Raw genomic sequence first — 14,922 nt, 5'->3', positions numbered from 1 at the left:
CTAGGCCATTCAAGAATGATTTTCTGATTAACTTACAGTTATCATAGTTGAGGTAGTGTTTTGTGAAGATTATCTCTACTATAATTTCTCTTAGTGTAGTTTCTGCTACTAGGAAATTTTTGGAGAATACATATCTCTTAAATATTTTTACTTGAACAGGTAAATGAAAAGTATCTTTATGCTTTCATTTGCTTATGGTTGTGTTTCAATGAAGTTGAAGAAAACTAAAGTTAACACAAATGAAGTGGCATCCTTAGTATGGTTAACATTGAAATCAGTAAACAGTAATAGTATGGTGATTCCCTTCTGCTACACTTAAACATCAGAATTCAAGATCAATAGTCATGTTGGTCTTGATCTAAGTTTGAGTTGATGGCTCAATGCATACCCAAAGGGGCAGCCTTGACTCTGGTGTATTTTTCTGTTACAGCGCTTCATTCGGATTTGGAAACCTGGATGAAAGATCCCTGGTCCAAAAAAATGCTAGTGACCTTAGTGCAGAGGACAGAGAGCTACTGACAGCTTATCATCACAGTTTTGATGATGAAAAAGTGGATCTGGATCTGATAATGCACTTATTTCACAGCATCTGTCATAGTTCTGAGGCAGGTAGGTAAATACCTAACCAGTTTTTGTGGATTCGGCTTCTGATGAATCATGCTCTTTTTTCAGCAATCCACAAACGTTAAAACCTTCTGAGTGCTAGTCGACATGTATTTGAATTTTCTGTTTAACTTTGCAAACACACTTCCTTTTTTAGGAGCAATTTTAATATTTTTTCCTGGATATAATGAGCTAGTGAGCCTGAGGGACCACATTCTTTTGGATGACAAGAGATTTGCTGATAATGCTCACAGGTAAAACCTTTGGTTACTGTGGCTTTTCATTGCTTCTTTTAAGGATCCTTAAAATGTTCCTTTTGTCTTGCATAGATACCAAGTTTTCATGCTTCATTCAAGTATGCAGACTTTGGATCAGAAGCAAATGCTTGAAATGCGGATACCTTTTGGTATCCGCAAAATTGCAAGTATTAGAGGACTTTTTTGTCCAATGCTAGAATGACCTATTTTGCCATTGCTTTTACAGTTACTACAGTTTTGGTGGTTTTGTTTTTTTTTTTTTTTCAGATTCTTTCTACTAATATTGCAGAAACCAGAATAACAGTCAATGATGTGGTGTTTATCATTGACTCAGGCAAGGTGAAAGAGGTATGACTGCCTTAAATTTTCCTAGTGTGATTCTAAAACCACACAGTGCATAAATTTTGAATAACTTTTTTTTTTTTTTTTTACTTTACAATAAAGTGAAAAAAAGCTTTTACTAGCTGAGAGCTAGTGCCTGTCAGGCAACAGTCCTCGCTGAAAAGTTTCAACATCCATTTGTTTTAAGACAAATACTGTAAATAGCTAGCTGTCTAAAAAACCTTGTAAAAGCTAATCTAGGTTGATGTATTAAGGTATCTTTCTCTTTTGTAATTTAGTATTTCTGCTGGATTTTTAAAACAAGTCCTCAGTTTAGACCACCGCCTTCCTGAGACTAAGAGAGCACTGGGAGTTCCTTTTGTCCTACTATTATATCAAGTCCAAAACTAATGCATTAAGTTTTTAAGCAGTTTTTTTGGTGTGTTCAGTGCCCATTCCTAATTACTTGTTCAAGAAAAGTGAAAATACATAATGAGGCAATTTAAGACCTAGTGTATGGCTTTGAAAATGAATTTGGATTTCATAAGCGATATGCCCACCAAATTTCTGGAGTTCTCATAAAACAGACTTTCTTTTGGTAATTTTATATCAGTCTAAGAAAATAAGTAGGTAATTTCCAAGTGAGATAACAAGGAAAACTTTATTTGGTATAATAAGGTATTTTTACTTGCTTTGTGATGTCTCAGAACACAGATCTGACATACCTTTGACTGACTTGCAATTACCTATTGACTAGAAAATGTTGAATTTTAAAAACTGTGGAGCATTAAGATACTACAAAGGAGACACCCTCATAAATTCACTTGAAACTGAGAAGATCCCTTTGTGCCAGAAGCTGCTGTATATATTACCGTTTCATGCTTTTTAGAAAACTTCTGTTGGTGATCTAAATAACTAGTAACTTTTATTTCATGTAGCCTATTGAGTTTTCCATTTGTATTCATTTTTTGTTTTTCTAGAAGTCTTTATATGCACTGGGTCATGTTACAATGCTAAAAATGGAGTGGATTTCAAAAGCCAGTGCTGTTCAGAGAAAAGGCAGGTAATAAATGCCTCACAGCGGTTTCCATTTTGCAGATATCCACAGTCCTTTATGTTTAGAATAAAGTACTCAACATAGTAACTGTTTCTGGCCTAGTCCAGTGTTCGTGTTGGATAGTGGCCAACACTCATTCTCTGCAGACGAGTAGGGGTCAGCATGTATTTCCTTGGAATAATTTCCCAAGTTGTACAAAAGTGACACTCAGACATTTCCCAAAAGTCTGAGTTGTTTTCCCCCCATTAATTTGTTCTCCTTCCTCTTTCTCCCATGTAGCACCAGCAGTCACAGTGTCCAGAGGGGTGTTTTCACATCTTGTCTGTGGGCAGAGGGCTGCCAATTTCACTTTCTCCAAGCTATCCATGATTTAACAGGCCATGATTATATTCTTCCCAGCACTGTGGGTGAGGGCTCAGAAGTTTATGTAGCAACAAATGCCTGTTTAATCAATCATATTGGCATTAAGCTGCACATATGCACGTAGTTGTATATGACTGAGAGAATTTGCTGTCTCTCATTCACTCACAAGTTACTTCATCTTTATTCTACCTTTTACTCCAAGCATCACTTCTGTTTGGGGGATATGAGGGGAAGCAATAAAGTTTGCATCTGATTCCTTACAACCAAGGATGATTGAGATTTAGACTGGTCTTAGGTTAGCAAAAAACCCACAGCACTTTACATTAGATAAGCCTTGTTTTTCTTTCTCCAGATTTCTCAGTGTTGGGTTAAAATTACAGTAAAAAATTGCCACACTCTCAAAAATAATTAATGATTGGAAAACTCTCACTTTGCATGTGACTTACAACACTTTCTTCATAGTACTGCCTCTTCCATTCTGAGTTTCTGTGTCTGTTTTTTGGCTTTTGGTTTTGTTTTTAGAAAAAAATACTAATTTTCACAACTTCCCATAATTTTTTTTTAAGGGCTGGGCGCTGTCAGCCTGGAGTCTGCTTTTGTCTCTTCAGCAGGCTCTGATTTCAGAATATGTTGGAATTTCAATCTCCAGAACTTCTAAGAATGCAGCTTCAGGTGCATGTTCAGTTAGAAACTATAACTTTAAAAAATAGAAAAATACAATGTCCTAAAACCATAAGATTAATTGCAACAAATCATGTGTTTGGGGGTTATTTCCAATCGGTAATGTTTTTTGTTCTGCCTTCTACCTTGAAGGAGATTTGTTTGTACACAAAACTTCTGACTCCAATTAATTGTCCAGTTGTAGACTTTCTACTGAAAGCTCCTGATCCTCTGCCTGCTGTAACTGTGAGAAATGCTGTGCATGTGCTTAAGGTCAGAAAAGGAATAGGTTTAGATGGTAATTGTGTTTGATCCCAAATTTGTTGTGTAGCAGTCTGTCTTACTGACTTCAGTTTGTACTGAAGCTGGTTTTAATTAGTTAAGGATGTTTTGAATTTTTGTTTATTGTCTGTTTTTATTTTGTGTGTGGGGATGTGTTTTTCCATCTCAAGGGAAGAGAGTGCTTCAAAGTCTTGTCTCTGTTAATAGTGTGACTTACTTCTTTAGTGTTTGGAAACAAGTCTAGTTAATGTCCAGTATTCACATCCTTTCTGCTTTCACTGTAAATTGGTTTTGTCCACTGTACCCGTCCCCCTCTCCTTTGTTTGTTTGTTTGTTTATAAACAGACCATAGATGCCATGGACCCTTGGAAAGATCTCACTGAGCTTGGTTATCACCTCACTGAATTACCTGTAGAGCCACACCTCAGTAAAATGGTGTTGTATGCTGTAGTTCTGAAGTGCCTGGATCCTGTTCTGACCATTGCCTGTGCTCTTGCCTGCCAAGACCCTTTTGTGCTGCCCACACTGGCCTCCCAAAAGTGTGCAGCCATGCTGTGCAGGAAGCGTTTTGCTGCCAGGGTGTTCAGTGACCACATGGCCCTGCTCAGGGCTTTCCAGGTAGTATTTAATTTCAGAGAGTACTAATCACAGCACATGAGCCAAGCAAAATGCAGATGTACCAATCTACTTGCATGTAGAGTGGTGGACTGTGATTAAGTCCTCAGAGAAGACTCTTTTTGCTTAGTGGCTTTCCTGTGTATTTGACTTATAAATTTGTGAGGGAACCCTTTTTGTAGTATGTTTTGTTGATATTTTCAAACCATATAAAATTCTGAATGTTCCAACAATGTGCCTCTTTGCATCCTACTACACTGAACTTTGAATCATGATATTAATATAATGATCTTTATTTATTGTTTTAACTTGACATAATCATCACTATAGTGAACATATAAAGAGAATCTAATTGTTGAACAGGAAAAAGAATCTGGTAAATTAACTTTTAGAGTGGGTTTTGCATTCATTTTATTGACATAAATGTAATCTTTTTTTAAAAAAATGCAGTTTTTAGTTTAAGCCCTTCAAATTAATAGGCAAATGTAAAAACATTTTCAGGTATGGCAGAAAGCACGCAGTGACAGCTGGGAGAGAGCCTTCTGTGAAAAGAACTTCCTATCCCAAGCCACAATGGAAATCATTGCAGGAATGAGAACACAGGTGCTTGGCCAGTTTAGAGCCTCAGGTAGAGAAGTTGGAAACAATTTTAACATTGTTTTAAAATCAAGCATATAGAGATTGTCACAAAAATCATGTCCACTGGTGTAATTTTCCTTACTTAATTTGAAATACACCTTCATGTACACATTCATACAGGGTATGGTACAGATGAGGAATTGTGGCTGATCTAACTGAAAGCACCCTCATCTCCACATGCCACTGCATTTCATGTTTTAATAAATTATTCCCATAGGAAATGTCTTTCTATTGCAGAAAATAGTGGTATTCTTTGTTAGTATGAAACCCCTTATCAGGAAGGATTTCAGTGTAATGGTTTCTTCTTGGTGCTGTTAAGGTTGGCAGTGGTGAAAAATGCAACAAAGAAATCGTTTATTTCACCTTTAGTTTCTAACTCCTTTTGAGAACCAAACACAAGTTAACATGGCACTGTTTTGTCTCTTTCATTTTTCAGGTTTTGTGAGAGCCAGAGGAAGAGCTGATATTAGAGACGTTAATACTATGAGAACTGAGCTGTAATTAAAGCTGCCTTAGTGGTCGGGATGTATCCCAATCTTGTGCATGTAGACAGAGAAAGCCTGGTCTTGGTGGAACCAAAGGAGAAGAAAGTGTGATTTCATCCTACCTCTGTTCTTGGTCAGTCTCAGTAGAAAAAGGTAAAGATACTTTGAATTCATAGTTTAAAAAAAAGGACACAAAAATCTCTCACATGTTTTAGAAATGTCTTTTCCTAGTTATCAGTACTTTAAAAGCAGTATGGTCATTTAACACTACAGCTTTAGAAAATACTGTTCTACCCACCTGATAGAATTGGAGTTGATTCATTTTTCCATTGTTTCAGTTAGTTCTTTCCCTAGATTGAACAAGGCAAAATGGCAAAAAACCCACCGCAGTTATAAAATTGTTTTAAAGATATAATGATCCTTACTCTGAAAAGCATGTTTTTCTCTGAAACTTTTTTTAGCATTTCTTTTTAAAGCAAAAGTATTTTGTTTTAACATGGTAAGCAAATTTGTGAATCTGGTTAAATTCTCTCATGCTTTCTTATTTGCACGTATATTTTTATATGTATATAATTATACATGTATTTATTTCTCAAAATACAGAATCTTAGAGTGGTTGGGGTTGGAAGGGACCTTAAAATTTATCTCATTCCAACCCCCTGCCATGGGCAGGGACACCTTCCACTACTCCAGGTTGCTCAGAGCCCCACCCAGCCTGGCCTTGAGCACTGCCAGGTTGAGGCATCTACAGTGTCTCTGGATAAAATGAGAAATACATTCAAATTTACATTAATTACAGGTAGAGGGTATAATAGCCTGGTCTTACCTGCTCTTGTACAGATTGCCCCAGCAAATGGACAAGCTGCAGCCATCCAGGCCCTCCTTACAGACTGGCTTATATATGATGAAATGACGAGAGCTCACAAGACAGCAAACATCAGGTGCTGCTCTGTTGTGACACCTGTCACCTGTGTCCCTCTTCTGTGGACCAGCCAGACTGCCAAGTAATGCCTTGCAGACATCTTCATCCTTTCGAGGTACACTGGAGTCTGGATTTGGAATGTTTCCATTGGTATACATCACTGTGTGACATAGAAAGCTTATTTTTCAGTAATATTTAATATATGTATTGGCTGATTCTAAAAGCAGCGCTGTTACAATTCCTGTAGCTGTTCAGGAAGAGTTTGTCGGTTCTGTAACAAATCTCTCTGTTTTGGGATTCCTTACATATTCAAGTCCATAAATTACACAGTTGTAGGGTCTCAGAAACTGCAGTATAGTTTGTAAGGAAAGAATGCAGCCACAATGTCTAATGAGAACAGTAGTACTGGTACTGAGAAGTGTAGTATGCATGTTCTTTTTCTACAGACTACTTTATTTGATACATTCAACCAGATTATTCAAACAGAATAATTTAGAAACAATCAATATGGCAAACAAGTCATGTTGCTTCTAGCTAACACATACATTTTCAAGATAGGTTCTATTGATAATTTTTAATGTCAGTTAACTGTACTATTAACTGTAAGTAATAGAGAATCTATAGAATTTTTTTTTTCTCATTTGAGTCCTGTTGGAATGGAAGCAAAAATAACTGCTGCTAGTTGTCATAGTTTGAATCAAACTAAAAGTCCAACTTATTTCTGAAGCTTTCCGGTCTTGCTTTGGAACTGTGAACCTTAGTGTTCATGCTGATTGAATTGCACTTTCAAAAAATAAGGAATCCTAATTAATAGCCATATGGATATATATTTTTTTTCTTACTAGGACTGCTGTTTTACTAGGAAATACAGCCGCATGTGGTTTTGCAAACAGCTTTAGGCAAAAGCTGAATAGTGGCCTTTGAATACTGGTGAAGGTACATGAGTTGGGTCACATCATATCAGTACAGGTTTTTACATAGTAGGACCTTCAGCAGCTCTGGCTACTTAATTGCTGCTATCTAAGCAAAGACTTTTCAGTGTATTTGCAGAAAAGAAGAGTTAGTTTTACAAATGGTTACATTTAAAGTTAATTTTAGAAGGAAAAATATTATTGCTGGTAATACAGTAGTATGCAGGTTTTTACATATAAGTAGAAATAATATAGAAATGCTAATGCATCTTTTGTCTTTAATTCAGGGGGAGGGGTATCTAATGATGGCAGTGACAGTGAGATGGAGGACAAAACAGCTGCTAATCTGGCACTACTGAAGCTGGATTAATGGCGCTATTTGAAACTGGACCCTGAAGTAAGTAAGAAATTACTCCTGGTTTTGTTTCATATAGAGGAATTGTAAAAAGATGTGAAAAGGTTTTTGTAACATTTGAATTTTCTCCAAGAATGTCATGGTCCATTTGGGTCTCTCCAACTAGGTACTCTGTGATTTAGCCTTTACTTCACAAGCTCATTAAGAATTAAAGGGCTTCAATCCCCTTTGGCACAAAGATATCTATCACATGAATTTGTGTATTCAACATCCAAGTTGCAATGTTTCATCATCTATCACCCATACCTTTCTATTCTTTTATCTGCCAGCAAAAAAAAAAAAAAGAAAATAATTAGTCACCTAAGTCAACAGTGGGAGTGCTCATCCCTCTTCCTCCATGCTGGTGTGGGTGTCCTGTCGCTTACAAAAGAGAGCAGGAAAGCCTCAGCAGTCCAGATGCTGTTGGATCTGCTTCAAAAACTTTCTGGGCAGTATGATGTTTTATATCTGAGCTTGCCTGTTTTGCCCCTTTCCACAAGTCAGCAGATTCCGAAGAGACTGGCAGACAAAAGATAATGGCTGCAAGGGACAGCAAGCTGCAGGTGACAGTGGCTGCATAAGGGCCCTTCTCCTCCTTCTGGCCTCCTGTCCTACCTGCATGGTGCTCCATCAGGCCATAGCATGAGCTGGGGTAGCCAAAATCTGAACAGGAGCTGAGAGAACAGTCACATTGGCATACTGTGTTCTTCTTTCTCTGAGAGGATAACCAAAATTGAATCAAAAAAGGAGCACTTGAAGCTGGACCTGCTGAAAGAAAGCTGCTGTCAGATTTTGGAAGGGTAAATTTCAAAACCTCTTTGAAATAGACTTTATGTCACTGAGGAGCTGTGGCTATGGTAGGAGGCAGTTTATGGGTCATGGAACACACAGCTTTACTAACTCTAATAATAATAGTGTCTCCTAGATATGTCCAAAGGAGTGATTTTTTTAAAATTTCTTTTAAAGGAAGCATTTCTGGTAGCATGGGAATTAGACAATAGTCTTCTGAATTAAGTCATCACATTTCAGCAGATGCCTGTGTAAGACAAATGTCACTTAGAGCTCTTTTCCCTCAACTATGACTGAAGAGTGCATGAGTAGAGACTGATTTGAGTGGAAGGACATAAACCATAAAAGAATTGGGTTTTCTCAAAAGATGAAAAGGAAAAAAAAAGTCTGTGGGTTTACAATACAAAACTAAGTTTAGTACAGAGCTAAATTAAATGTTTCCAAAATTACCTTGCACCCAAGGAAAAGAAAGCAAAATAGCATCTTAGTTTAAATATGGATTATTCCCCTTCCCCAAGTCCTTAGTCTTGTCTTTAATTGTGGACCCTGTTTATATTAAAATGCCAGGTGCTCCCTGATACAGAAAAGACAGGGTCCTCTTACCTGTGTGATCTAATTTCCATCAGTATTTAACAGAATTGGAATTCACTGCAGACTGCAACTCAGGCAGAAGTGGCACAGCTTGTTCCTGCATCATATGTGAGCTCCTTCTAAGCTGTGGTCTAAGGTTCATGAAAAACTGTAAGAGCAATTACAGCTGTTCTGAGTGCTGAAGAACAGTCTGCAGCAGCCTTCAGGAACTGGCCAGAGACCAAGGCCTGTGACTTGTGAAGAACTTCCTTTGGCATCTACATGGAAGTCAACAAACAGCAGAAAAAGCTCAACAGAAACTGAGTTGTCTGACTCCTATCATGCTGTAAAGTAAGATTCTGGGGTCTTCTGTTCACTGTAGGTTGCAGTTTATGTATACAAGTATCACTTAAATTTCTGCTAGTAATAGGAGGTAGAAACAGCAGAAATACAGTTGAAAGGTGTTATACTGTTGTATGCTGCATTGTAATCCCATAAAGAAGTATTTCATACCTGGGGCTGCTGTTTGAGAGAGCAGTCAAGAATATTGTCCATGAATTGTGATGTTTGAGAAGTAGCAGAAGAGGTTTAACAGTAGCATTAAAAAGCAATGCATGATCAGTATGGGTGTTTTAGTTAGGGTTTAATAGATTTTGTAGTTGCTGTAATACATGTGGTCATGCAGTAGGCTGACAGGTCGATGTAAATTGTTCAGTGACTGCTTGTGAAACTCAAGGTATGTCCTTTGTAGGGTTTCAGTGAAATCTACTTCTCCTGCACTCCACCAACCAAAGAAGTACAAAGAAAAAGACATTTTGCTCTCCAAATGATCCTCAGATGACAGATCAGCTCAGTCCTCAGTGAAGTCTGCAGACAGCAGTAGCTATTTCAGCCCCTGTGCTAGTCCTTCTCCTCCAGTGTTTAGAAAGGTAGAGTTCTCTAACATATCACCCTGCTCTTCCAAAGTAATAGAATTTCTTGCTGATACCATTCTGCAATTAGGTATTTTACTGATAAATTAGAAACCTTATGTAACTTTTCATTTTTAACAGCTACATAATACTTCCTTCTGGAACTTAAAATCTAGACAAAATATCCTTGTTTCACTAGTTTAATACAGCAAAAATAATTTTTGGACTGCTGAGGTAAAGCTATCCAAAGCAGAAAAAATGAGATTTAAAAAAACAAACAACTTGTTCTAATAAACGTGTATTAGTTTTTTCCAACTAAATGAGTATATTATACGCACACTTCTGAAGTTTTTGTATTCTGCCTTTCTCTGCTTCTGTAATAGATTTTCAATATGGATACTGATTCTGTCTTATCTGCCTTGCTATGACTGCTTGGGGTTTTTGTGATGGTTATTTTAACAAAGCACACATTTTTAATGAGGTTATTGTGACAGTTGTCCCTATATACTTGAATAGTAGACCACAGTAACACTACAGAGATCATTGAGTGGAAATTTCATGGACTCACTGGAGGATTTAGTAATTCCTCTTGAATTTTCTGCTTTTAAATTAAGACAATGTAAAAGGAAGAAAACGTGTTTCCTGAACGTAGAAATGGGAGTAGTATGCTGTAGGCTGCACTCTAGGATGATTAATTTTGGTGTCATCTCAAGGTGTGTCAGACTTCAACCAATACTAATTAATCACTAGACTTTTTAATCCTATTCTGTTCTACTTCTTTTCTGCCTCTCATGGATGAATTACTATTTTGAAAAGTGCTTTAAAAATGTAAAATAGATGTGAAATACATTTCAAAGCCATTTCAGACAGGACCAGCTGATAGATTTTGTTTCTTCTAGAACCTAGAGGAGGAAGGGAGGAGCACAGTCAAGGGATTTCTGTCCTCATGTGTGTGAAACTTCAGAAATAAAGCCTGTTGCATTGTATTCATTAATTGAATTTCTGTTTTCCAGGGTTGCAAATCTCCTTCACCAAGACAAAATACTGCAGTTCGGTACTTTATAATGAAAAGTAGCAACTTGCAAAACATTGATATTTCTCAGCAGAAGGAAATATGGTCCACTACACCAAGTAATGAATGGAAACTGAATGAAGCCTTTTGGGAGAGCAGCGTGGTTTACTTAATATTTTGTGTTCAAGGCTCTGGATGCTTTCAGGTGAGTCTTAATCTAAAAGTAACTATTAGCAGTGGTGGATGGTTTAGGAGGATGCAGCAAATGACTGTGTAGTGTGGACAGCATTGTTTATGGCTTCTGACTTTCTGAGCAGAGCAATGTGCAAATGTCTGTGCTTGCTGAAGAAGGAATATTTCATTTTCTGAAATATGCTTGTCCCTCAGCAGAGGGAATTTTCTCCAAACATCATGAGTAAGAAAAATGTTTGTACCCTCCGTTAATCCTCTAAAACAACAACAACCAGGAAAAAAGTCCTAACAAAGTAGGAGATTGCTACTGTTTGCATGCCAAAATGCGTATTGTAAGTGAGCAAGCACTTACAGTCAAGCCACAGATTTCTAAAGCCAAGAGACCCATACATTTCTTTGTTCAAATTTTGATTAAAACCAGTTTTATTCACTTCTAGTTAGGAAGTGATTCTTCCAGAGCTCTGTCTTGACTTCAGCAAGATATTTGTCAACAGTTTGTTGGTCAAATCCATGGTCAGTTTGAAGTAAAACTTGACCTTGTTTTGCAAAGTTGCACGTTAGCTGTGAGCCAGCTAAATTCAGTTGTTCCAGGTAAAGGAAGTTTAACTTACTTCTTCATAAATAAGTTAGTTATAATAGTCAGCTGAACTTAAAATCTAATGAACCATCCAAAACAATGCCGTCTTGGCAATACCATTGTAGGACTGCAGTGACATATTACATATGATGGTTTGGCAAATGCAGATACTGGAAAGTAATTTTCAGCAAATCAGTTGATCCTGAAAATGGGCTGTTGCACTGGTCCTTGCAGACAAGAAAGCAGGGAAGGGAAGACACTCTCAAGTCAGGAGTGGAGGTGGTTGACCTTGTCCTGCCCTTCCAGTTTTGACAGTGTGCTCATGGGAATGTGAGATTAACTTCCGTATTAATCTTCTCTTGTCCCAACTGTCTCTTTCAGTTCTACATTTACTTTTCTCCTCTGTTCCTTTCATTAATTCTAATTTAAGTCTGGCTTGAGCTATCTAGGACTGCTTGTCTTACAACAACAGTGTGTGCTGGTAATTTACTGAACTGCATCTTGGACTGCTAAGTCCTAAATGGCAGAAATACACCTGAATAGTTGATACGCTGTGTGTGGGGTTGGGTTTACTTTCCATTTGTTTGGTGTGTTGGTCATTCAGGGTGTCCTTAAGTAAGTTAGATGCTGTCTCAGGTTGGGGGTTTCATTCGTTTTCTTTCTGAACACTTGTTGAGCTGGAATTTTGTCCAGTTTCACTAAAGCAGGAAATAAAAGCAACTTTGACTTCGTTCTTTGAAGAACAGCTACACTCTCCTAATTCTGTGTGAAAGTTTGTTAACATAGAGGGGACCTGAGAAGGAACAAATGGATTTCTGCAAAAATTACCTAAAAGTAACAAGGAATACGAATATCTAATGGACTATAATGTAGTAGAATACTCATCTCAATTTCCTTCTGCTTCAGGTGGTTTTGCAACATCTTTTTAATGTGTTACAAAGCCCAGAAAACCTTTAATGATAATTTTGTCATTGAGAGACATTCCTTATGGTCAAACCCTACAAGGCATATTTGAAGTGGGAAAAGAAGTGATTCTTCTAACTTTCTAGATGTAAACATTTTGGAAGCTCCAGCTTCATGGTGGAGAGTGTGTGAATCACTTTGAAACTACTTTGAATGTTTAATGGGTAATTTCGTTATTTCTCTCATCCCACCATAGACAGATATGGTCTCATTATGTCTGTTATTTCATATTTCAGTTTTTGTCCGAGGGTTTTGCTAGAATGGGTTCAGCGACTGGGTGTGAGAAAAGTCAAGATTGGGGATCTGCTGGTTTTGGAGGTGTATTTAAGGTAGACTGGATCTAAAAAGAAAGCATTCCTTTTCAGTTTGCACATCATTTGCTCAACCCGTGGAATGACAATAAGAAAATACAGCTAAGTAGAGATGGCCAGGTAATGTTACTATCTTCTGAAATTTTATTTGGTAGCATGTATTTGGTGTATTTTTTATTCGCTTGTTCAGCCTTGACATCCATCTCCACTTGTTCGTGTTATCTGCTAATATGAATTCACAGTTTATTAGTGTATTGTACCTTCAGCTAATGCAGAATTACTGCTGAAGTAATGGAGCTATTTTGATAAAATCAAAAGTTTCTTGCTTATGTATTAAAAATAATATTTAAAGGTGGATGCTTCCAAAAAGAAGTTGTTGGGTTTGGGTTTTAGTTTGTCATTTAGTTCTGGAGGTTTGTTCCTTGTTTGGTTGAGATGTTTTCTCTTAGATAGCCTGTTACATGCAAATAACAATTCAAAATTACAATTTTTATTTTCTGTAAAGCCTGAAGAGAATTCTGAGGTTTTAGGGAGAGCGAAGCTTAGGACAGTTCTTGTATTTTTACAGCTCTAAATTCAACTACAAAAAGCCAAAGAATTGGTACAACATTTCTATGTGGCCTTTCCTGCCCTTTTCCCATCCCCTCCCTGAATATCTCCTTGATGATTCAAGAGCTAAAGTTTTTGTATCACTTTGTCTCCTTCAAGTCCTCTCTCCAGCTGTAAGAAACTGGATGGATGGAAACATACAAGGAAAGGATGGCCACTCCATTTCCTGTGACCTCTCTTTTCATATTCTCTACCACACTTGATGGAATTCAACTTAAAAGATGTGGAAAATAATGGTCTTTAGTTAGTAAGTTACTGATCTGTGGGAGGTACAAAGTGTCTGTTGCATCTGTTCTTGTGTATGGTGGTAGGGTGTTCACTGGGAATTTTCTTTGTGAGAATTACAGCTCACTGTCAATGAAAACGCCCCAAAAAGCCTGCAGGCCAGGATGGCTTGTGAAAGTTTTTATCTCCTGTGAGATAAAAACTGATCCCTAGTAAGAAAACCTTGCTCTGCTGGGAGTTCTAATGTTTGTTCCAATAGCAAAAGAGATGAGCTCTTCTAGAAAGGTTGAAAGCAATAACCAGCAACCTCATCTAAGAATTCAGGATGAAATAGCTTCTGTATGCTCAATAGTAGCAGTGCAGGTAACTTCCCTGATTTCCTGATCATTTCTAGGAGCTGAAACCACAAGTTGGAGAGCAGTTGCTGCAGCTTTGGGACCGTATTCCTATGGCAGGAAAAGAACTGACTGAGCATGCCAAGTAATGTGACAGAGGTAGCTTTCCATGCACTGCTTGCTGGTTTTGTGGTAGAGGAAAAGCCATGCTCATACAGTGTATCATCACAGTACTGTCATTCCTTTGTAGCTTGTGGAAGTATACTTGGTACTAAATATTCTATTCATTTTGATTTTTTTTTTCAGTTGATGTAGGTTGTTGAAACATCAGCCATGAGAACCAGCAGCATATCTACAATAAAGATGAGGAAGAAGGTGACGCAACAGCCTTCGGACATTCTTCCTTATTCTGGGCAGCTAGAAGTGGAAAAATAAGATGGAACAGTGTTATTTTCAGTATTTACTTACCAGCTTGTTTTTTGACTGAGTTGGATTTTTTACAGTAGTGTGCAGTTGATACATAAAAATTCAGTTAAGTTGAAAACCAAGTTTGAAACATGTAAGTTGTCTATGTGTTTAAAATAGCATAACAGTTTAAGTATACAGTTTACAGTTAAAAGTTTTCTCAACCCAGTAAAAGGTATGAGAATGTAAATGTTAATTAATCACTATTGCCCCCACTTGTGGAATACTCGCCTGCTCCATAGAAGGGGGTAGTACAGGCATGGTCCCAGTCCCGGAGACGACCTCTGGTGCCGCAGAGGTTGCCGTCTCTGTCCCTGGGAGCGCTGCCAATGAAACTCAGCCTGCTTCTACCAGGGTAGCTACTGTCCCAAACACTTCTGCAAATCCTTGGGAAGGGTCTTCCAGTCCTCCGTGGGGTCTTGGATCCTTCAAAATGCCTCAGGAACACCTTTGG

The 14,922-nt window shown here is 37.7% G+C and overlaps 1 pseudogene; it reads left to right on the top strand.

The window, feature by feature from the left end:
• The first annotated feature begins 2,171 nt into the window (after positions 1 to 2,171).
• LOC100232285 (3'-5' RNA helicase YTHDC2-like) lies at positions 2,172 to 14,462 on the top strand (annotated as a pseudogene).
• The last annotated feature ends 460 nt before the right edge of the window (positions 14,463 to 14,922 follow it).

This window comes from Taeniopygia guttata, chromosome Z (assembly GCF_048771995.1).
Source record: "Taeniopygia guttata chromosome Z, bTaeGut7.mat, whole genome shotgun sequence".
Lineage (NCBI taxonomy): Eukaryota > Metazoa > Chordata > Aves > Passeriformes > Estrildidae > Taeniopygia > Taeniopygia guttata.
The sequence above is the reverse complement of the archived record's forward strand: the minus strand, read 5'-3'. Positions and strand labels throughout refer to the sequence as shown.